A 26,220-nucleotide genomic window follows, 5' to 3' on the forward strand; every position below is an offset into this window, starting at 1 on the left:
AAGTTAAGTAACATGACACAGTAACAGGGTACATGGTCCTAAATTACATACTTCCTATGCTAACTTACTATTTAGTACTCCATAAGTCATTAGAAGTGTAGAATGCTTCTAATCTAGACAGTGTTTCTTAAGAACATGGTGGCTCAGCCACCAAGTCATAATTAAATATAAAAAATGAATATATGCAATTGAATTGGTACTTTTTTGTAGGAAGCTTGCTCTGTAAGGTAGACAGAAGATGGGAAAGACAGTGTAAGGTGGCTTTCATAGAATCATTACTTTTAAACTTAATTTTCAAATTTTTAAACCAGATTGAGCACACTAACTACTATAGGAGTTTAATACTGTTAATACCTTATTATTATGATCGTACTAGATAAATCCATGAGTAACAACAATAAAGCACCAAATATAATGGACACATATATTTATGTGTAAGTCTTCATATACTTTTTAAAAGCTTTCCCTTTCAGATGCATTTATTTTTATTTGTACTCACGTATATATGAGGATATTGAAGACAACTTCCTCTTTAACCCTCTCCCTTGTAGCCCTTTCTCAATTGTACAAGAAAATTATTTATTCAGGTAACTTTTACTTATACTGGCTCAATTTTTAAAATTATACAAATTATTATTTTTAAATATTAAAATGATTCAGTCTATGGGTTTTTTCAGGTACTTTAACCAATATGGCTATAATCCCATGAAACTAAGTGTATTAATCTTCCTGCTTATGAAAATAAGAGACATTGATGTAGGTGTGTCTTCTATCCATCTGTCGATTTCATTTGTTAATAAAGAAACTGCCTTGGCCAGCCCTTAGGTGGGTGAAGTAGACAGAAAAGGAAGAAGGAAGTGAGGTAGATGGCTCAGTCAGATGCCACGCCTCTCCTGAGAGAGAAAGATGCGATGAAACTCCAGCCCAAGATGGACACATGCTAGAAACTTCCCGGTAAGACACCGCTCATGGTGTTACATATATTATTAGATATGGGTTAGTCAAGATGTGAATAAGAGGCTGAAAATAATGGGCCAGGCAGTGTTTAAAAGAATACAGTTTCTGTGTAATTATTTTGGGTAAAGCTAGCTGGGCGGCCAGGAGCCGGGTGGTGGGAAGCTGGCCCACAGCCCCTCACTGCAAGACATAGAAATTCTAATCATAGTGCCTTAACAATAAAAAAAACAAACTTGAATCATGAAGAAAAAAATATAAAGAATTGTCCTTTGAAACCAGCTTTGAGTCAGAGGCAACCATGCTGGTGGTTCAAAGGAGCCATTGTTGCCCATGCATCTCCTTCTGGAGAGGAGTTTTATTTTAAGGCTTTATTTCTGGCATTAGCATGACAGCCAAATGCTGCCAGAGCCACCTCTTTTCAGCCCAACACAGGAAGAATGGAGATTTTCACCAAGCTTATACTTCTCTAGTTTAATGTGCATGGAATGAACATGCTAAACTGAAAGTTGTGAGTCTTTAAATTACAGAGCCAGCCCCCCCCCCCCACATTTCTTCCAGACAAGCTCAAAATCATTTCAAGCAGACCACAGTTTGAGTAACAAGGCCCTAATTCAGGGGCTCTCAGCATGAGGTTCACCCTAGTGGCAGCAACATCTACATGAACAGTGAAAATTAAGCTACCCACTTGTGATGATGGGATCTAAAAAATTTTATTTTAACAAGCCAGGTGATGATGCCCATTACACTGATAACCACTGACTCAAAGTACACTGAATCATCCGAATTTACTGTATTCAGGCCTCGTAAGTTATGTGCCTACCTCCTAACCAGTCGATTGACCAGACAGGTACCACCTATTAGCTTCAGCTGCCTACAATGAGCAAATCACTGTGGCAACAAGTGTGAGATAAATCACATAAGTATTAGCAAATATGACTGCTGAAAGGAGAATTATGTCACCAAAACTCAGAGTGGCATCAAAATGAGGAAGGTGAAAAAAAAAGAACTATGTGGGAGAAAATAGAGGTAAGTGCCATCACAAGCCAATGAAATCCCAATGACTGGCAAGTAAATGATACTCAAGTTATTGATTTAACGTTTATTTATCTGTTGACCTGACATATGAAACATTATTGTAAGTACTGTGAGATGTAAAAGGCAAGACATCATCTAAATAAGAAAGTATGAACCAGAGAAATGTTCATTATATTCATGCCAATTTAAATGTTTGTAATGATAGTAAATAATGGCATATCAATAAGTTATTGGGAAAAAATACTTGGAGAATTCTGAGCTTGAAAAAGAGGACCTGGAGAGATGGCGTAATAATGGTTAAATAAACTTGCTGGTCTTTCAAAAAGCCTGAGTTGGCTTCCAGCTCTTATCGGTGACTCAACAACCCTCTCTAACTCCAGCTCTAGGTGTTCTGATGCCTCTGATCTCCATGGACAGCCACACTCAGGTACACATACCCACATCTAGACACACACGCACACCTGCATATAATTTTAAAAATAATAAAAAAGTATTTTTAAAGTGGGGCTAACAGTAATTGAAAGATACTAAGGACAAAAGAGAGAGACTTTCCAGTGTGAACAGCAATATTTTAATATTATATGCTCAGACAGAAGTTGAAGCAAAAGCCAGTTAGTCTTGCTATTTTCCAGGCAATCAAAGTGGATGAGATGTAATGGGGTCAAGTTATAGAGATTCTAGTGATAGATTTGGAGCCCTAGATTTTGTTCTGTGGATGGTAAAAAGTCATAATCCTATTTGGACATACTACTAAAATTTTAAAGGTGTTTGCATTTATTTGTTTTTCTACTGTTACAACATAATAACTGAGGATGGATGCATTCTAAAATAAACAGACATGTCTAGTTCAATTTGGGGGGTTAAAAGCCTATACTTCATGAGGACAATTCTAGCAAAAAAACCCTTTGTCAAGACCACATCCCGGTGGACCCTATCATGACGGAAACACAAGCAGGGAAGAAAAGTCAGATGGCCTGAAAAGTGCTGGAGAATGCAGAAAAACATATTTTGTGCTTCTCCAAAGAGTTCTTTTGAGACGAACCAGACGTCTATGAGAACCATAGTAATTCCTCCCAAAGACAGCACCTACGTTAAGCCAGCAACCTCTCGCTGTGTCTTTTAAATGCTCTAATATCAGAATTCGGTACAAGAATGGAGTCATATGGAGAATTCTGAGTGCTTGTGGGGAAACGCCAAGAAAACAAGACAAGAGTCTTTTCAAAACATGGAATTGGTCTTGGAGTGTGTTTTTTTGTTCCTCCCAGGTGTAGTGGATAGGGTACAAGCTTGCTTCAGGTTATTAATTATTGCTTGCTGTTATTACTCAATGAAATGTTTATGCCTTTATGGAAAAGCATGTTTTGGACACCTGTGACTTGTTCTCATGATTGTACACTTACTCATGCTCTTCTTCTTAACCACTGGCGTGTAACTGTCTGATGCTCTGAATAAAGTTGGCTGTTGCATGAGACTTTAGTCATTTACCACCTCCATTTACCCAGGTCCTTAAAACTGGCAAAACCTTTGGACTGGTAAGCACACTACCACCTCTCTGTGGACTACAGTGAAGGCTAAGCCTCTGCACTTAGATCTGATTGGTGATGGGGGTGGTAGATAGGTAATTTAAATTAACCAGATCAGTTTAATATAATAGATTCAGCTTTAATAAACAGAAGAAAGGGAACTTACAAAACCAGGGTTCCAGTGATACAGGAGCTCAGGGAATAAAGGAGACCGAGGTGAGCGCACCTGGATCTTTTATCTGTTTTACTTGGTCCCAGGGGGACACACCCTAAACACAATGTGATGGGCTGAACTTCCCCATCAGATTGGCACACTCACGTATTGTCTAACTTGACAGGGTCCTCTGAAGAAATTAAATCTATAAGTGTGTGGTATTTTGAATGTAATTGGTCACCATAAACGCACAGGGAGTGGTACTATTATGAGGTGTGGCCTTATTGAAGTATGTGTGATCTTGTTTAAGAAAGTGTGTTATTGTGGGGGTGGACATTGAGGTCTCCTATGTTCAAGCTATACCTAGTTCATTTCATTTCCTGTTGCCTACACATCAAAGACTTTCAGCTCCTTCTCCAACACCATGTCTGCCTGCTCAATAGCATGTCCTGCCACATAATACTGGACTAAACCTCTGAACTGTAAATCACCCAATTAAATCTTTTCCTTTATAAGAGTGGGCATGGTCATGGTGCCTCTTCACAGCAATAGAAATCCTAAGACATATTGTATTAGAGAATAGCAATTTGTTAATGTATAGTAAGCAACTTATTTACTGAGAAATATATGCTTTCTCAGCCATTATTTCAAGGCACTTGAGACAAGGCATCAATAAACAAAGCAAGCAAAAAACCCTGTTCTACTAAAACTCATATTCTCATGGGAAATCCCATGCATAAACAAATTTAGTTTTCCTGTCAAACTTACAAAGAGGGAGTCATTAACCATATTTTTGAACCAAGTCATTTAAAAATAAATTAATTTGTCAAGGTTACTAATTAGCAAGTAGAAGTATGTTTTCAGTAGTATCTTAAAGAAGTTTAAGTAGGAAGCTAAGACAGTAACCCAGATGTATTTTAATGGAGGCCCAGCCTAGAGCAATGTCAGTAAGAACAACCCAGAATAGGCTGGAAAATGGCTCATCTGTTAAGAGCACTGGATGCCATCCAGATGACCTGATGCTGATACCTAGACCCACATGGCCACTCACAGCCATCTGTGACTAGTTCCAGGCAAATTCTATGCCCTCTTCTGGCCTTTGCATGTGGTCATGTATGTGGTACACAGATCTACATTCAGGTAAACACTAATACACATAAACAAAGTAATACAAAAAGTAAAACACTAAAATAGAGATCAAGAGAGCAACTCATATGAACAAGGCAGAGGATGAGCATCCAGGAAATAAAAGAAATATGTTAAAGAGAACAACTGTCAATTTTGACTTGGAGTAATCACAGGAATCTCAGAAATATACATTTTTCAGTTTGGAAAAGAATTAATAATTGGCATCTTAGGTCTATGTTTTGAAGTGATGGAGTGATCTTTACTTGAAATATAAGAAAATAACATGCAGGTGTCTTAAGTGTGGGCTTGTATAAATTTTGAATACCCTATCTCGGTTACCTTTTGTTTTCCTTATAAATTGAGATGATAATAACACCATATTTAATATTACTGTTATAGAATTAAATAAAATATTTTAAAGTACATAGAAATGCCTCTCTATATAACACATGGTGAGTAAACACTAAATAATTATGTTTTCATTAATAAGTGTTCTGATAAAAGTTTAGGATTGAGTAATGTATTTATTAGCCATGAAGTACAAAATCTTAGCTCTTACCTCGTAAATTAAGAAACAAAGAGGAAGTTTAAATACAGAACAAAAATTATTAAGGCAAGGACTTTTGTTAAAAACATAAATAAAAATGAAAAATAATAGCGTGGACTCACTACTGATGCTAACACTATTTAATGAGAGGAGTATAATGAAACACAGGAAAAATCCACAACCAACATTGTGAGAACAGTTCACACTTACTGAGTATTAATACCATATCAAACACTCAAAGGCTTACATGTATTATATTGTATTTCCTAATCTAACGATTCATTCTATTACTATGATATGGATATAAACACTTCCAAATTTCCCCAAATGATGTAGCTTATACATGGCAAAGCAAGCAAAGATTTGTGTCTAGACAAATAGATCCTTAATAACAGATACTAAAGCATGACTCTATGCGCTACAATCCAAACTGTACTCAAAGAAGCTGGATATGTTAGTTCAAGCCTAAAATCCATGACTTTGTGACAAGAGGCAGAGGGATTGCTATAAATTTGAAGTAAATTTTATTGGCATCCAAAGGTTCAGGGTACTCAGTCAGCAAGGACTGCATAGTGAGACCCCCCCCCCAAAAAAAGAATGAAAACAATATATCCCACATATGCCAAAATGTGCATGCACAGAAACATGGAAAATCAGAGCTGAGTGAGCTTACAGAGCACCTCTTAACATTCCTTTAAGGCTTCGAAGCATGGCGAGCTCAAGCAGATAACCTGGACAGCTGTACTCTGCGCAGGCTTTAGATATCTAAGTACTGAAAACCACCTTAACTTGATCATGAAGGGAAGATAGTTTAAACTTTATGCACATCATTTATCAACTTTTGAATCATTTTATTTCCTTCAAGGAAGCCATAGCTTAGGAAGCATTTAACATGGACGGGTGAGTTGGAAAAAAACATTAGAGTCTCAGCAGGAACAACATATATAATTATTCTGAAGCTGTTAACACACAAATGAGGACTCAAGAGCATCTCACAATACTTTTTCTATATAGAGTGCCTTTTTAAAAAAATATCTTGGTAGACTTTATTCAAAATAATAATAATCTAATTTCTGAACATTCAACTAAGTAAGCTGATAATTAGTTACCATTTCAGATAATGATAATATTAATTTTTCAAGATCAATTAAGGAGTCAGAGACTGACATAATAATAGAATAGAAGGTATTTAATTCACATCATTTGGTAAATATAACCGCAGGTTTACAATGGATTTGGCAAAGCACATTAAAGTGTCAGAAGACATTATAATTGAATATAGAAATATACCACTGGAAAGAAAAAGGAAGCAACCTTGAAGCAAGAAAACACATTGGTTAGCAACTGTGTCAATCTGGACCATTAGAACCATTGAAATTTAAAGTAAACAGAACTAAACATAAAATATAAGATTCTTAATTTTAGTGGTAAAAAGCAAAAAACAATGATGGGTCACTCATATTAGTATCTAAAACATAATTAATTTAAGCTCATAATTTAAGTAAAACAATAGCAAAAAACTTTGTTATATCCCAGACATAAATAAACTCCTCTGAAATTAAAATACCTAAATGAGGACCAAGCCCTGAGATTTTCTGCAGATTCTACATACATGCATGCACACCACAAAACAGTGAGAGAAAATTCACAAGCATCTGAATGTCCATTTCTCACCAACACTGCCTTCATTTTACTCTGTATTTTTCTTTTTTTTTGTTTTGTTTTTTTTTCTTTTTTCATGGTTTATTTTTTTTAATATTTAAAAATTTCCATCTCCTTTCCTCCTCCTTTCCCCTCCCTCCCCTCCTCCTCCCCCTTCCCTCCCCTCCTTCTCCCCCTTCCCTCCCCTCCCCTCCACCCATACCTCCCCTCCCTCCTTTTCAAGGCCAAGGAGCCATCAGGGTTCCCCACTCTATGCTAAGACCAATGTCCTCCCAACTCCCCCCAGGTTCAGGAAGGTGATCAATCAAGCTGAGAAGGCTCCCACAGAGCCCGTCCATGCAGAAGAATCAGAGCCCAGAGCCATTGTCCTTTGCTTCAAGTATACATTTGGTGGAAAAGGCAGTTCTTTAGCTCAACTCTTATGAAACTAAGGAATGAAGCAAAATTTATATCTCTTACACCTATAAAGAAAGACAAAAATCCTGTTTACTAGATGATCAACATAAAGTTTCAGAACAGAACATTTTATGTATACACATTCTACATATTTAAATAAATTTTGAATTTTTACTTTGACTCAATGCAGACCACACTAATTTTACATTGGTAATATATAAGAATGCAGATAACCTGCATTCCAATTTTCTCTAAACATTAAGTTCGTCTTAGGCAGCCACTCTTAGGAGCTACGGCAGAGTCAACAGGCCTTTTCTATCACTGCCAATCAGCCCTTTCCGTTATTTCTGCATAGATGTCTCCGGAAAACACAGATGATGAACAAATCAACAGAGAGGTGTTTTTTTTCCTCAAATCCTGTCCCACTTTTGTACTTCTATCTTACCTGACCTGATAAAATGAGTGTCAAAATGCAAATTCGCAAGAGTGGAGACCCCCAAGAATACATGTGATTGCTACAACAATATGATGTTTTTTAAAAAAAGGAAGACTGAATGATTTAGGAGAATTCACTAAAGAAACTCATCTTCGGCATAGAAACTTTTCAACTCTTCTTGATTTGCAATCAGTTCAACATTTTTTGACACTGTTTGAATAGTAAGAAGGCAATCCATTTTGCGGTTCTCCATAAAGTTCATTTTACTCGTGCAATGTGACTTATATTAATCACCGTATAAATAAAATGAGAACTATTCAACATTAGAGATCAGTGGTGTGTAATAGATAATATATATTTAAATTCTCAGTAGGCACATGAATCTGAATAGTATTCTGATACCAAATTTGAGTCCCATTTACTGAGGATTTACTGCAGAGAAGTTGGAAAGGTGGCATGGACACACTTAGGAACACTGAAATTTTATTTATTTATTTATTTATCATTCATTCATTCATTCATTCATTTATTCATTTATTTTACATCCAGGCAGCAGCCTCCCCTCTCTCTTTTCCTACCAGTTTCTTCCCCTCGTCCCAGCTCTGTCTCTGACCAGGAAAGAGAAGTCTCCCTTGAGTATCAGCAAAACATGGCATATCAAGTTGCAGCAAGAGTAAGCACCTCCCCATCCATTAAGGCTGGATAGGGAGGAATACTGTCCTAAAGACTTGTGAAGGCAGAAGTCATAAACAATCCCACACCAGTTTGGAATTATGATAAATAGAATAGTTATTTATTTAAGGGGAGAAAACTTACAGATCACCGTTCCACACAACAGCCCTCTGCACAATCAGAAAGGGAGACTAGTTGCAGGAAGCGGAGCCAAAAGCCAGAGAGGGAGCAGAGGGCAGTGGCAGCTTTTTTAAAGGGAGAGAGAGAGACCACGCCCCTAATGGTCTTGTATCTCAGCAGCTATTGGCTGAAGGAGCAGAAGGAGCTCCTGCAATACAGGCTCTCTTCCCACTGTTAGGAGTCCCTCAAGAGGACCAAGCTAGACAACTGTAGCATATAAGCAGAGTGCCCAGGTCAGTCCCATGTAGATTTCCTGGTTGTCACTCAGTCTCTGTGAGTCCCTGTGAGCTTAGGTTTCTCTGTGTAGCGCTGGCTGTCCTGGAACTGGCTCTGTACACCAAGCTGGTCCTGAACTCAGAGATTTGCCTGCCTCTGTCCCCCAAGTGCTGGGATTAAGGATGAGCACCATTACCCTATGGTGGATTCTGTCTGATTTTAATATTTTCGCTTATTAGCATTAAAAATGGGAGCATCTTCAAACATATGAATATACTGTTTTTACATTTTTAACTCTACTTTATGATACATGCTTGAAAATAAAAATAGTATCATGCAGGATTGATTCGTTTGCCACACAGAATCCTGATAGGGATCCCACGGTTAGTATTTATTAGGGTGTCCTAAATTAGCACCTTGTGCAATGACCCTGGTTAGGGCGAGGTCTATGAGTGGAATCAAAGGGGAAAGACCAATAAATGTTACAAACATGGCAAATACCTACAATGGCAACGGTTTTAGGTAGAGTAAAGTATCTGTTTGTTTAGGCCCATATACTTGGGTTTACCATGATTTTGTGGGATTGGAGATGAGTATATTTTAATATATTTCAATTTTTCATATTTTCATTTCATAAAGCCTGTTTAACTACATAGTGTCATTTTTCATTTTTTCTTTTTTATTGATTCGATTGAGCTGTAGATTTTTCTCTGCTCTTCTCCCTTTCTCTTCTCCCCTTCAACCCTTTCCCAAGGTCCCCATGCTCCCAATTTACTCAGGAGATCTTGTCTTTTTCTACTTGTAATGTACATTAGATACAAGTATGTCTCTTTTAGGGTCTTCATTGTTGTCTATGTTCTCTAAGATTGTTATTTTAGGCTAGTTTTCCTTTATTTTATGTCTAAAAGCCACTTATAAGTGAGTACATATGATATTTGTCTTTCTTGGTCTGGGTTACCTCACTCAATATGATGTTTTCTAGATCCATCTATTTGCCTGCAACTTTCAAGATGTCATTTTTTTTTCTGCTGTGTAGTACTCCATTGTGAAAACGTACCACATTTTCCTTATCCATTCTTTGGTTGAGGGGTATTTAGTTGTTTCCAGGTTCTGACTATGACAAAAAAAATGCTGTTATGAACATAGCTGCGCACATGTCCTTGTGGCATGATTGAGCATCCTTTGGATATATACCCAAAAGTGAAATTACTGGGCCTTGAAGAGTGTTGTTACCTAATTTTTTTAAGAAATCACCATACTGATATCCACAGGGACTGTACCAGTTTGCACTCCCACCAGCAAAGAATGAGTGCTCCCTTTACCCCACATCCTCTCCAGCATAAGTTGTCATCAGTGCTTTTGATCTTGGCCATTCTTACAGGTGTAAGATGGAATTTCAGGGTTGTTTTGATTTTCATTTCTCTGATGGCTAAGGATGTTGAGGTACTGGCTCAGGCCTACTCCCTCTAAGGTCCCAGACTCACATGTGGACTGCAGAGTTCTCTGAGTTTTCCATGATTTATGGTCAAAACACTTATAATGGGAAAATCTCAAAAATTTTAAAAGCACAGAGTTATGACAGCAGAGTCAGCTTGACTCAGCCTATACCACTAATGTATAGTGTATAGCACTAATGCATAGTGTATACCACTAATAAATAGTGTATACTACTAATGTATAGTGTATGCTGCTAAACTAATGTATATTGTATGCCACTAATGTATAGTGTATACCACTAATGTACAGTGTATACCATTAATGCATCTGATGACTGTTCTGTACACTACTAACCTAGTTCCATATAACAAAAATATTTCTCTTTGTAATTTGTATTATAGTTAAGGAAAAAAATGGTAGGAAGATATGCCTACCAATCAGTTTTCAGGAGATGATTATTTTCAATTATGCAAGATTCATGAAAAAGAATAGGTGTGCTGAGTCAGTCTTGAGGGCATACTGGAAGGATGAGAAACCAGGGGACCAACAAACAGACAGGGGATTGTAGTGCTTGTAGCACTCTTGTTCTATTGAGGTGGAATATTATCATATTATATACATCACATCTTAGAATCTCTCTGAATCACACCCATAACTTACCAGTAACTGTTTATGAAATAAGATTCAACTTAAAAAAGCAGGCCTGCTCGCCTCATTACAACAATGATTTGCTTTCACTTTTTAAATTAAGACAGGAACTTACTAGTTCTGACTGATTCCTTCTTTCATCCTAAATACCAGCTACAAGCTTCTTATATCTACAGCAAGTGAATCAAAACAAGACACAAGACATCCGTTCATTGTCAACAACTTCATACATGTATTGAGGAAATCCATTCAAAATTAAAGAGTGTTGGAGCACTGCTTACAACTGTCAATCTGTGAACCTCTAAGTTATATTGAGAAATATTAAAATAATGTCTGAAGCAATGCTTTATGAACAAACAATGAGCATCCAAACACTACACGTCTCCTAAAACTAATGCCTTGTTCCTTTGCAGGCACACACTTTAGAAATAATCGCCTAAGTTCAGGGTACTTCTGTTCTGCTAAAACAAAATACACACCAAAAATTGTAGTTTTAAAGGAAACACAAAAGATATGGTTAACCAAGTGCCAAACTCACAAGGTATGTATTGTTTTTTACAAACATCTCCACCTGATTTTTATCCCTGTATTCCAATGCATTTCAGAAAGTGACTTTGTTTCCTATGACTTTCTAGATTATAAGATTTTTTTTGCATAAATGTTGACACTTAAAATTTTAGACAAATTAAACATTGATATAGTTTGTATTTTTGTGTAGCACACATGTATTTAGTACTGTCCTCTTTACATTTAAATTAAATTAAAATAGTCATTAATATGGCAACTGTTACTAATAACTCAGTGTCTTTATTAAGGAACACTTACACTGAAGTAAGTGAGATTATTATCTCATGATTGAACCCAACTACACTGAATGGGAACCTATAAATATGTTGACTGCTTTTAAATAGGCAACTAAATGTGTTTTTTACTAAAATAATCTTTAAGTACCAAATGACATAAATTTGACTAGTTTTAAATATTAAGTTGATTTTTCTAAGTGTTGACTTATTATATGAATTCTTCCACAGAATAACACAAACTGATGAGTACGTGAAATACATCTAGTAAAAAAAAAATATGGTTTCTAGAATTACTGATAGTGGAAATTGCATTAAAAAGTATCTTACCTATAATTCATGATACAAGCAATGATAAGATGGAATATGGAAATACTAAGGAGTACCACCATTCTATATTTTATCTATCTAGCAAAGCTGCTGCATAAGTATTTTTAAACCATAATTACATAGCTCATGTAAAAGACTAATTGTACCTTATTTTACATCTGACAAAGAATTTATAACAGAGAGAAAAATGAAAATATTTTAATTTCTAAAAATATCTAGATTTTCTTGCTGTAATACATTCACAGATAGGACTTTCCTTGTAATTAATTAACATTTGATTGAATTTCCTAATATTACAGTTTTGTTAACATACAAAACCTGCACAGTTTGCACAAGCTTTTCCCATAAGGCATGAATGTAATTATCCCTTATCTTTCAACACAGCCAACCCTTGTAAATATAATTACAAAGTTTTATGTTTAGTGAAGCATACAAAATCTCATAAAATTAATATTGTATTTATCCTCTTACCTTTGTCAGTTATTAAAATTCACCAGGGACTTTTTTAATTCATCCTCTATAACTATTATTTCTACCTAGAATTAATTTTTACCTTGATTTTCAAATTGTAATAATCATAGTTACAGGTATTTATAATTTTGGCAATTATTAAACATTTAGGCTTCTGACATAAAGACTGAGTTTCGGTCGTAAATCTTAACAACCGAGAAATTGGAAATAACTTCATCAACTATACTTAAGGAATAAGAAAAAATATGTCACCCAGATAAGTAGGTGATGAAAATATTTCTTAATGTCATACAGATTCAGATATCTTTATTTTTTTGGTTTTATATTATTCAATTTATCTATGTGTGTGTTTGTATGTGAATAATACATGCGTGTGCATGTATGTGTGATATGCGTGTGTATACTTAGGTTTATATCCTTGCATGATATAAGCTCAGAGGAAGACATGAAGGCCCTGCATGTCACTCTATGCTTTATCCCTTTAGCAGCAGGGCCTCTCACTAAAACTGGAGCACAATTTGCAGGCAATGTATCCTAGTGGTCCTCTTGTCTCTGCTCACCCTGTGATGGGGTTACAAGCACACCCTTTCCATATGAGAACTGGTAATTTAAGATTGGGTTCTCTTGCTTATTCAGCAGACTGTTTAACCTGGTGAGCCATCTCCTTAGCCCCAGGGCTCTTTATTTCTCAATAAAAATCTACACTCTATAGCAGATGCTATTATGAAAGATATTTCCATTGCAAGAGTGATTAAGCCAATTGTTTTACTATGTTAATATGTTTTAGAAAAATCAAATGTCCAATGAGAATATTAAATATCAATAAAGCCTCATGGAATTCTGATAAAAATTGAAAGGAAGTTTACTTTTCTTTAACCTGAGGAAAGATAGTCAATCGATATGATGTACAGAAAGCAAAGTGTGGTCCTTAGAGTTACCATATTGTTTGCTTTGTTGTTGTTCGACTGGTGGATATTTATTTAATGTTAATATAATTGGTAAAGAGGATTACCGAGCTTAAAAAAAGGACAAATATTATGTTCAAGCTTCATTTCTGTTGCTGTAATAAAATATACTAATGAAAGCAACTAAGGGCAAAAGGGTTTATTTAGCTTTCAATTTCAGATTATAGTCTGCCATTGTCAGAAATCAAAGCTACAGGAATTTAAAGGAAATAGTCTTGCTTGGCTCAGTTTCTTCAGTCTTACACAGTTTCATATCTCTGCCTGGGGAACTGTGCTGCCCACAGTGGGCTAGCTTGTTCCATACCAGTTAACTAACTTAAGACAAACACCTGCAGACATAGTCAAAACCACCCTAATGTAGAAAATCTCCCACGAGACTCTTTGCAGACGATTCTATTTTGTGTCCAATTGACAATGAAATTTAACCATTACATCTACAGAACAGAAATAAGTCAAGAGAAAGTATCAATATATCTAAGATATAACAATTGTTTCTGGTTACAACTAGGCTGAGTCTTGAGAATTGGAGGTGTGTATTGCTCATAACTATATATTAGATACAACAGCATTCATTCTGAATACTAAATCAACTGTAGATCCCAGATAAACCTGGAATTAAAACTCTTTAGTGAATAAACTGTGATAATACAGCAAAATCTAACTTTGATAAACCTGGGCTTGAGGCTTTGAAATAGACTAGATAATTGTATGTTCAAAGAAATTAAGTAACCTAGTTAGATGTTTTTGACGGATGAACATAGACAAAGTCAAATTTATAAGACTATAATAAAATAAAATATAATAAAATAAAAATTGAAATACAATTCCTTTAATGTATAGGCAACATTGCATAAAAACCGTGAAGAGTGTTAAAAACGCATAAAACCATGATTATGTTGTCAAACTTAGTGTCACAATTGGTTCTACCTGTCTTCAACAGGCCAATTAGAGGAGTCAAATTAGTAGGACAAAGCAAAAAAGGGAAATTTAGCCAGTGCAGCCCCTGGGAAGAAGAACAAAAGAACCAGAGAACCATACAAGGCAAGGTCCTGAAGTATAATTGAAGTTTAGAGAGCAAAGAATATTTGCTTCTCAAAGTATAATTATTTGCACATAATATGATAATATATAAACAACCTCTAACATTCTACTACAGAACACTTCCAGCTGATCAACACCATTAGTGCAATGACTGAAAACAAGGGTAGCTCAAAACAGTCAGTAGTCCTCCCATACACAAATGACAAATGTGCCAAGAAAGAAATCAGAGAAACAACACCCTTCAAAATAGCCAAAACAGTTATAAAATCTCCTTAAGTAACACTAACCAAGCAAGTGAAAGACTTATATGACAAGAACATCAAGTCTTTGAAGAAAGAAATTAATCAGGAAATGAGAAGATAGAAAGATCTCCCAAGCCCATGGATCAGTGGGTTTAACATAGTAATAATGGCCATCCTACACAAAGCAATCTAAGCATTCACTGATATCCCCATCACAATTCAAACACAATTCTTTACAGATCTTGAAATGACAACCCTCAATTTCATAGAGGAATAAAAAACAGGATAGAAAAAATATCCTGTACCAATAAAAGAACATCCAGAATATCACCATGCCTAATTTCAAGCTCTACTACTGGTATAGAAACTGCAAGTTGATCAGTGCGATCTAGCTGAAGATCCAGATGTAAATCCATAGACCTATGGATAAATAGCCAGAAATGCACAATGGCAAAAAGAAAACATCTTCAACAAATAGTGCTGGAGTAACTGGATGGCTGCAGGTAGAAGAATGCAAATCGATCCGTATCTATCACCATGCACAAAATTCAAATCCAAGAGGATCAAAGATCTCAACATCAAACCAGACACACTGAACCTAATAGAAGAAAAAGTAGGAAATAGTTTGAACACATTGGCACAAGAGACCACTTTCTGAACAAAACACTGACAGCAGAGGCACTAAAAATAACAATCAATAAATAGGCCTCATGATACTGAAAAGCTTCTGTAAGGCAAAAAACACCTTTTGGTAATAGGACAAAACTGAAGTTTACAGAATGGGTAAATATTTTTACCAACCCTGCAGCTGACAAATGACTAATATCCAAAATATATAAACAACTCAAGACTCTAGATATCAGCAAACAAAATAATTAAAATTAAAATCATAATTCTCAACAGAGGAATCTCAGATGACTGAGAAACAAAGAATTGTTCAACATCCTTATTCATCATAGACATGCAAATCAAAACAATTATGAAATTCCATCTTACACATGTCAGGATGGCTAAGACAAAAAACACAAGTGACAGCCCTTGATGGCGAGGCTATGAAGCAAGGACAACATCCCTCCACTGCTGGTGAGAATGCAAGCTAGTACAGCCACTATGGAATCAATATGGTGATTCCTTGGGAAACTGGGAATTGATCTACCTCAAGACCCAGCTATAACCACCCTTGGGCATATTCCCAAAGTATGCTCCATCCTACCATCAAGACAGTTGTTCAACTATGTCTGACACATTGTTAGAACTGTGTAAAATCTCCTCTAGGCGACAGTTCCCCTTCTGGCTGGCATCTTTTTCTTTTTCCAGATTGTGATTCTTGCGGTGATTCTCATTTCAATACCCTGTTAGTCGGACTGAAAGAGATAATGATTTTTTTACAATATCTTGATTTTTGTCAAACATATTACAATCTTACCAAGCAGTCAAAATCAAGCCCCAGAAACTGGCCAGCGAACAATCAGAGTGGGAGGGTTTCTCAAAAGAGACTTGAACCCATGGCAGGTTCACAGATAGATGTTCCAGTACCCTTCCACAGAAACTTAACAAGGAGATTGAAGCAGTTTAAAGCAACACAGGAATTCCTTAGCTGACAAACACACAAAACAAAATAAAAAATGCAATGGAAGGGAGCAGTAGTAAGCTAAGAGAATTTTAAGAATTAAAGGGGATATCAGAACAGAAAAAGTGAGCTTATGTGAAGATTTGGGCACAGCTAATAGAGTGAATACTCAGTTTATTAATGTTAAAGTGAGTTGGTAAAGTCAAAAAGGGTTAGATGGCTAATAACAGAAAACTTCTCAGGCCTAGACAACAATGCAAATATCCAATGTTAGAAAAGCCCAAAGTCCTGTTGGAATTTCATTCACCTAGTCGACATATTAATTACAGCAGACTTTAAAAGGTGACTAATAAAGAAATTTTCAAGTTCATGGAAGAAAAAGAAACAACACCTAAGTCTGAAAATTTACCTGATGTCAGACTTATACACAGAAACCTTACAGACAAATGAGTGGTAGGAGGTTTTTATCAAACCAAAAGAAAACAAGAACTCAGTATTGTCCAGAATATGTATCCAACAAGGGCTTTATTTAGACATGAAGCCTGGGAAAAGGTAGAAAGAAAGAAACTTTGCTAAAAGATTTTAAAGAAAACATTGAAGCTATGAAACTCACACCAAAAGTAATTATAAATATGAATTCATAGTGTTACACTGCTTACATGGTATGTAAGCCATTGATAACTTATTATAGAAAGTGAAAGACAAAACAGCCACAAATAAAACAGCATTAATTTGTTAAGGAATCGGCACTGTACATCACAGAAATGAGAATCAAAAGTTCATTGAGTACCATCTCAGCCCAGTCAGAGAGGCTATCATTAAAAGACAATAATAAGGGGCTAGAGAGATGAGTCGGTTGTAAAAAGCCCTCATGGCTCTTGTAGAGGACCTAGATTCCATTCCCACCATCCACTGTAAGTAGCTCTCAATGGTCTTTAACTCCATTTCCAGATAATCTGATTCCCTCTATGGCCCTGTAGACATTTGTATACACTTGTTACACATACACACACATTGAAAATTAATTTATTTTAAAGAAACAGAAAATGCTAGTGAGAATGTGCTTGGAGAAGACTTTTAGCACTGCTGGTGGAAATGTAAATTAGACCAACCACTATGTGTATCAGTATATATGTCCTTCTGAGATATAAAAGTAGATGCTATAAAACCCAGCTATGCCATTCTTGGGAATACGCCCCTCTAAATCAATATATCATATACACCCTTGCAGATCCATATTTATCACATTACTATTCATAAATATCCAAATAATGGAATCCTCCTATAGGTCCAAAATAAATAGATTAAGAAAGTCCTATATATAATGGAAATTTATGGGCAAGGAGAGTTTTCTTGTTATGGAAGCACAAGAACCTGAGTTAGGAATTCTATCCATTATATTAAAAAGTTGAGTGGGTTTCAGGACCAAAGTACTGGACAGGATAAGTCCACAGATTTGAGAAGACCATTAGCATTTATACACTGCCAGCCTAACCAAAAAACAGTGAATTCCTGGTTGAGTAAAAGACCCTGTCTCAAGATGGCGGAGAGTCACAGACAAAGCTATTCAGAGTCCTTCTCTGACCGCCGTGTGTAAACACATGACCACATACACCAACACATGTATGTATGTACACATGTACACACACTATTATGTACTTGTTGCCGGTTATGTAGTTATTAATGCCATTGAAAGTCACTTAACATGAAAGACATTTTGTCTAAAATAACAAAGTTCGTGTGTGTTTATTCATGCCTCTTTCATATAAGTCAGCACTAAAAAAGATCACCGTTGGCCTCGGGGTGTTTGATTTTTAAATGTAAAACTAAACAGTGAAAAGTGAAAATATAGTTAAAGAGTTTAACTATATAACAGATCAATATTAAAAATAATAAATATAAATAAAGAAATGAATATAATCCCCAGTCAGATGTTTGGTGAATGCGTAAAAAAATAATTTTTTATTTCCTTCTAACTGGGGCTACCATGAAGCGTGATGGATGCAGTTACATTATTTTTGAGGTTTTGCAGTTTGAAAGATGGTTGGGATTAGTCAGCAAGATAGAACTGCTTTCAACTTTTATATTACCTAAATTTTTCAGTGTCTGGGAGCAACTGCCTAACTGTGGCATATTTTTTTTTATTCAGGAGTATTGCAAAGCTCACATTTTTAGGCCATTAATGTCACAGCATATCATTTAAAAAGAGACTGCTGTGGCCACAAGGATCCCATAAACGTACAGACACTTTTTCATTGTAAAGAAAAATGGGTTTTATACACAGAAGTAGTTATTTGTGGACCTTGTCATAAAGAAGAGAAAGGATTCCATACGTTATCAGTTGACCTCTCCAAAGTTATAATTAAGAATTATTATGTGTCATTAAATAAATTTCTTCTGCCAAATAGCCTGGAACCCTGCTATCAAGGCCCGCCATGCTCCAGAAGGAAATCACTCCATTTACAAATAGCTTCCACCCCACTCAGCAGACTGTCTGCTTCCCTATCATGTCTCCCCACAACAGGAATGCTGCACACAACACCACAAGTCCTGCCATTTAAAAACACCAAGTTTGCTTTCTTTGCTCCCTCACACAGTGCTATATGAGCTTTCTTAGTCAGAAAAGAAATGCACCGTGCAAGGATGACACAGAAATTTGTGAAGCATACCATATTAGAGAAAAAAAGATGTATCTGTGTTAACCAAAGGGATATGATCTATATAATAAATAAAAACCGCTCCAGTGTGGTAGCACATGCCTGTGGCACTAGGATTTGGAAGTGAAGGCAGGAGGAGGAGTTCAAAGTCAGTTTGTGCGACATGAGACCTTGTCTCAAAAACCAGTAAACAAACAAACAGTGCGAGCCAAGCCCGCCATCATGGTTAGCTTGCTCTCAATAGCTGTTGTTTCCACCTGGTCAAAGTCTCTTGGCACCTGCTTCACACATGTGCTGTGGAACTGAATAAAGCAATGAGCCTGGGAACAAATAGAAAATACAAATATTAGTTTATCTGCAGCTTTCAGTAGAGGGGTTCCGTCACTGAAGATGAGCCCTGAGCTGCATCCCAGATGTTCATACAGTAGAAATTTAAGAAAACAAAGCTATTGCAAGGTGAATTTATGATTTTAATGAAGATTGATTTGGGGTTTACAAAACATTTTATGAGATAAGCAGATCTCAGGAGAATTACTTAATAAGGGAGAAAATGCATGTATTTATAAGTAACATCAATCTATATTAAAACATTTTTGGAACAGAAAAAATGATTTACACTTGAAAGGAATACGCAGAGCGAACAGAATACAATCTCATTTATAAAAAATTATTTTCAAGCAGTATTCCTAATAGGAACATACAAACTTTTCGAAGACATATTCCATTTTTGCAAGTGTGCTTTGTAGATCTGTGTGAATTATTAAATAGTTTCATGAAAATTAGAATTTAGGATTCATAGTAAGGCATTTTTCAGAAATATAAACATTTTTAATGGGGGTAAATTGCTAAAGGATTGTTTATGTGAACACTTGATGAAATTTAACTCAGGACACTGGCCACAGGTCATGTCAATCTCAATTTTGCCTAGTCAGTGACCCTTGTTTATGGGGCGATCAATGCCAATCCAGTATTCACGCAAGTTCAGCAAATAAGAAATGATGGTTATAAATATTTTTCTGTGTTTGGTTCATTACTTAAGATGTGTTTGAGCTGCTGGAAGGATTTTGCTTGTCTTTCTGGCATGGAATTAATAGTTTGTGTGCGTAATGCCAAAAGACAAACAAGCAGAAGAGTTGCTGAGTAAGTTCCACTTTCACCCGGAGTGCAGCTTATATAGTGTATACTAAGGAACCTTTGTAACTGCTCTTTCCTTTAGAGCAAACAGTGTGACTGATGAAGCCATCTGGGCTATTGCTCTTGTATAATCACATCACAGCTTGTTGATACGTGTGTCTGTGCTACTTCTTACAGCAGCATCCTGGCATGAAGTTATTTGTTTCTTATGACCAAAAGAGTTAAGTGTCTTAAAACAACCTTTCATTTTCAGATGGATCACACTGATTTGATACTTTCCACTGGAGATTTCAGTGTTTGCCTTCTCCCTTGGGAACATATTGACAGCAAAGGTTATTATATTCTTAGAGAAAACAGATAGTAGCATAATAGATATATGGGTCTATGTGTGTGAAAAATATTTATTGCAGATGAGCATGCCTTAAGACATTTTCCCACAGAATAATTTCTAGAAAACGACTACATGTATAAATAATATAGAATTTATGATATGTTTATATTGTAGTAAATTTTATGTAACACTTAAATACAGTGCCTGATTTGCCAAGGCTTCCATGTTATCTCTGAGTAGCAACAATATTCCCTTATCTGGATCCATTAGACACCAGTTTGTTGGACACAGAACTGGTCTTCTTTTGCTTTGCTTGGGCATTCATTTGTACAGTTTCTTGGGGAGGAATTATATTATTCATAAGAAGGAAACATGAATACCTCCTTCTAATAAAACAACTTTTCTATTGTGTTCAACTAACTACATGAAATTTTAATGATTTGGCATTTGGATATAAATGCTAACTTTTATTTTAAATTAAAATATAGTTATATAACTTTACCAGTCCTTCCTATGCCCCCACTTACTTCAAAACTATGCCTTATTTTCTTTTGTCATGTGTGTGTGTGTTATGTGTGCATGTGTGTATGCATAAAAATATATAAACACAATTTTCTCAGTCCATTTAGCATTATTTGTATGAATTTGATTTCAGGGATGACCAATTAGAACTGGATAACCATTTACATAACTCATCCCTGGAGAAAACTAATTCTCCATTTCTTGGCACTCCTTAGTTACCCAGTCACGTGTAGGATCTTGTATCAGGTTTTTTATCTTGTGCCACCAACCATCTCTCAAATCATGACAAAGAGACTTCTTATTAGTTATGAATGTTTGGCCTTATCTTGCCTTTTATTATAATTTTTATCTACATTTCGCCTTAGGGCTTTTTACCTTTCTTTTTGTATATCTTACTCTCCTGATGTCTCTATATTTGGCTGCCTGGTTTCTGATCCTGGGCTTTCTCCTAGTTCTCTTCCTTCCTCTCTCTTCTCTTTAGCCTAGATTTCTCCTCCTATTTATTCTCTCTACCCACCAGCCACACATATCCTTCTCCTGCCTTAGCTATTGGCCATTCAGCTTTTTATTTGAGCAATCTGGTGCCTTAGGCAGGCAAGATGAAACAGCAACTCATCTTTACAAAATTAAACAAATGCAGCATAACTGCTTGTAACACATTATTATATCATTATAAGGGAAGTGGAAACAAATGTAACACACCTTTACACAGTTAAAATGATATTTCACAAAGGGGTCCCTTGAGATTTCCTCCTTCTATGTTAGCTATGTGTATGTTGTTTATGCAGCCATATTGTTGAAATATTATGAGTGAAGTTTTGTTGTCTTTTTAGGAGACACAATCTAAAAGCAGATTTCCTGATTTATTAGTCCTTAAAACCTTTTACCCCTCTTTCATAACAACCCTGACCATTAGGAGCAGGGATTGTGGTGTAAGATGTCTCAACTTGGCTTTGGCACCCCAGAGTTGCTGTCTTTCTTTTGACCAATTGTAGCTTTTGACAATTGTCTTTGTTTGTGGCTTCTTTGATAGGGGTGTGTTAATTGGGGCTTCTATTGCTGTGATGAAGCAGCATGGCCAAAAGCAATATGGGAAGAAAATAGTTTATTAGGCTTATACTTCAACATCCCTACTCACCATTGAAGGGTGTCAGGATAGGAACTCAAAACAGGAATCTGGAGATAGGAACTGATGCAGAAATCCATGCAGGCTATTGAGGTGAACTCCTTCCTGGTTTTCTCCTTATGGCTCGCTCAGTCTGCTTTCTGATAGCACCCAGGACCACCTGTTGAAAGGTGGAGCTACCTACAGTGGGCTAGGCAATTCTCCATTAATCACTAATTAATAAAACTCCCTACAGTCTTAGCAGAACTTGATCCTATGGAGGCATTTTCTCAATTACAGTTCCCTCCTTCCAATAACTCTGCCCATATCAAGTCGGCATAAAACTAGCCAGCACAGAGAATAAGAGTTACACTTACCAATGTATATGTAGATAAGAATTTAGAATGTAGTTAACAATGACACTGATTTAGTAAGTAATAGTAATATATTCTTTAAGAACCATGACCACACTAGGTCTCAGGCAGTTAGTTGCTAGTATTTGGCATAAGTTCCTTCCTGCTTAGGAGACCTTAATTTCAATTAAAAAGCAGTTGGTTACTGCTACTACTGATTGATTCCTTCCCTAGAAGCTTGCACAGCACTATACTATCCTCAGGGTGGAGATGTCATGTCAGACTGAGCTGGGATCCTTTAAGTTTTATGTCTGAAGTGCACAGTGTCTTCAGAAATAGTCCTTACCTTCAGTCTCTGGGAGGCACAAAGAGCAACAGTAATAGCCTGAATTATTTGGGGAGTATCTTGGTCTCCCCTCACCAACAACATGGAACAAAGGTTTTGTCATGCTTGATGGTGTGGTTTCTGAGAGTCTGTGGCTCCTGGGGGTTGGGGGAAGCATTATCAACACATGTGGTGGACTTTTCTCTACCTCCTTGTAGACTGACCTTCCACCACCTCTCCAATTGAAGTCCTATCCATGTCTTATAAGTTTCCTTCTTCACATCACTTGCATCCATTTCTAACCATCCACTGAGTAAGAAACCTTTCTAATAAAACATGGTTTCTCGGGAGTGAAAATTCTTCCATTGATCTCATTCTTTCTAGTCTGCGACTTATTAAAAACATCCTGAAAGTTCATATCATTAATGTTGAAGTCAATCAAGTAACTGAGGACAGTTTTATTCATTTAATGGCACTGAGAATATATATTACAGATCTATGTTCTTGATATCCAGTTAATTTAAAACACTAGAAACATCTCAGTGATTACTAGTGTGAAAATTAAATAGTGTGACACAATTTACATTCTTCAACATGTTATTATTGTGGAGATTAGAGTGTTATCTAGAGGAAACCCAAAGTAAAAGAATTTTTACCAACACAACAAACTACCATGTCTGTGACTTTTTGTAGCAGTTTAGCATTATTGTATTTGGATTTTTAATTTGTGTGTGTGTGTGTGTGTGTGTGTGTGTGTATGTGCTACTTTATATTTCTGGTTGTTTTGGTTGTATATATGTTTCTGCACCCTGTGTGTGCAGTGCTTTTGGAAGCCAAAGGAGGGCATCTGGTCCCCTAGCTCTGGAGTTACAGAGAGTAGTGAGCCACCATCTGCATGCTAGGAATTGAACCTCGGTTCTTAGGAAGAGCAGTCACTGCTTTTCACTGCTAAACCATCTCTCCAGTCCCAACATTTCATTTCGTAATTAAATTTTTAAACTTCACTGAATAGCACTGTTAGAAACAACTTATCAACACTAGCATGTGAAAATGCTATTTTGAAAATGTTTTGCAGCCTTCTGTTAGGAAATTAGTGTTGTTATAACAATATAAACCAATACAAAACTTGAGTTGTGGTTTACTTTCAAAGATTGGAAGTAAGATTTTTCCCCACATTTTTTTCAGTAAATAATCTACTAGTTAGGCAGGATTCAAAACCCTCCACAGTGTAAGAAAAATCAGTGTCATTTTCCATATATTCCACCCAACATATTTTCCTTCTGTAACGTTTCCAATATGCAATCACTTGTTTGTAATGGAATTTTAATTGATAAAGTTGTGTTTGTAGGCACTAACACCGTTTATTACTCCAGAGGTTTACCTAGTGTAGCTAAATTAAAAGCAAGCCCCGAAACTAAAACTGAACATTGCAAATATTCAGTCAGCTCATTTGAGCATCTGAAAATTGCTGAGCTTGGTGCATCCATCTTGAAATAGCTGTTGCAGTAGAAGATTGATCTTCTATGTGGAATGAACATTCTCAGCTCTTACTGGATTAATGCAGTTAACTCTTCTCCTTCAAGTCTCTTGTCTTCCAGAAAGCTTATTTGGACTGGTCTAGATGGCACTCACGGGGTCTAAGAAAAAGTGAATGAGTTGAGTGCATCTTGAGAGGAATGGAATAAAAACTGACACACTGTTGATTCTTCCACAGTCTTAGACAAAACAACTCATTAGATTAGGTCAGATGGAAAAAGAGACCTGGCCTCTAAAAGAAAAGAAGGGTTCATTTGGGACTGCCCTCCACATCAATACATTTTAATTGGTTGTGATTTTTTGTAATAGTCTCTGTCTGTTATAAGTAGGAATTTTCTTGATGAGTTCTGAGGATTTATCATGGGTGTAAGGACAAATATTAGAATGTAGTTAGGGATTACGCTGGTTTAGTGAAATGAGAGTAGACTCTCCTTCAAGATCCATTGTATAAATAACCAGACTAGCTAAGGATAAAACAATTATATTTTATTTCTTATAAGGGGAACACTCACAAACAGGAAATGAAAAATCCAAGCATAGTAATGTCCCACAGGAAAAAGGCACAGAGAGTACACACACAGAGGTGTACACCTTTTTACCTGGGTCCCAGTGAAGCCACACCTTAACTAAGACCCACCTCTTAAAGATTACTGGTTAACAAGGTTTTCCCCATCATCTTCCCCTTTTGTCTAAACAAGAGCAATCTAAACCCAATATAAAACTATATACAATAGGAACAGATATCAAGTATAAAATTACAAACAACATGAGCAAGGAACACATGACAAATGTTTTAATAAACATTTTATTCCAAAAAGTCTAAATCTTGTATCAGAAATATACTTGGCTATGCCATACGAAGAATGTAGCTATGATTATCTAATCTTTAACCCCATCAAGGGCCTGAGTGGCCTTTTATTTACTAATATTACTTGAGCAGACAAGAAGTGCAATCAAGCAGTTTCCAAAGCAAGCAATGTATGATGGAGACAATTAGCTACCTGAGCAATCACCCAAAGACTCATTTGCAATATTGAAGCAACCAACTTTGGCTAAGGCCTAGTGTAAATGAAAAACCATTTTTAGAGGCAGGAAGTTTTTCAGAACAGTCTTAACCTGTCTTGGCAAGATTTGACAGTTTTTTTCCTTGTGTCCTGCTTATCCATTTTTAGATAACATGTACTTTGTCAGTGGTTGAGGTATTGGCAGTTTTTTGCCCAAAAGGCCAATTGTGCCAAGAAGAAAACAAACTCCAAATGGAGTGGTTTGGGTGTTCAACATTCTCTCAGGAAATGATTGGTTCTGTCAGGAGCAATTATATTTTATGTCAACAGAACCCTAAGTTTTTTAAGTGTCACGTTCTACAGAACCTTGAAGTGCTTGAAGATTACCTATCTAGACAAAATACAATCTCTTTGTATCTAAAGAACCTAATTAATCTGAATGTATGTATAGCAAACATGAACAACTATTGGCTGATATTTAATACTTGTGTAACTTAAAGACTAAGACTTCATGTCAGAATATTAAATAATCTGTAAACAAATATGCAGCAAATAAGGAAAATGACCTCAAAATGTAAACAATGTATAAGTGTTTCATTTAGAGGTAAGAATAGTATATAATACAATATGAAAATATATCCTAAATGTTGTATCAATATACAAAATATCCTAAACAGTGGTAAAAACATGTATGTATACAATCTGACAGAAAAACTTTGCATAGACGCACAAATCATATTGTAAACATAAATAACAAATATAATTTGAACTTGTATCAATACACAAAACTATACCAATACAAATTATCCATAAATAATAGCTCACAAGTATTCACTCTATTAT

The sequence above is a fragment of the Arvicola amphibius genome, chromosome 7 (genome assembly GCF_903992535.2).
Source record: "Arvicola amphibius chromosome 7, mArvAmp1.2, whole genome shotgun sequence".
Classification (NCBI taxonomy): Eukaryota; Metazoa; Chordata; class Mammalia; order Rodentia; family Cricetidae; genus Arvicola; species Arvicola amphibius.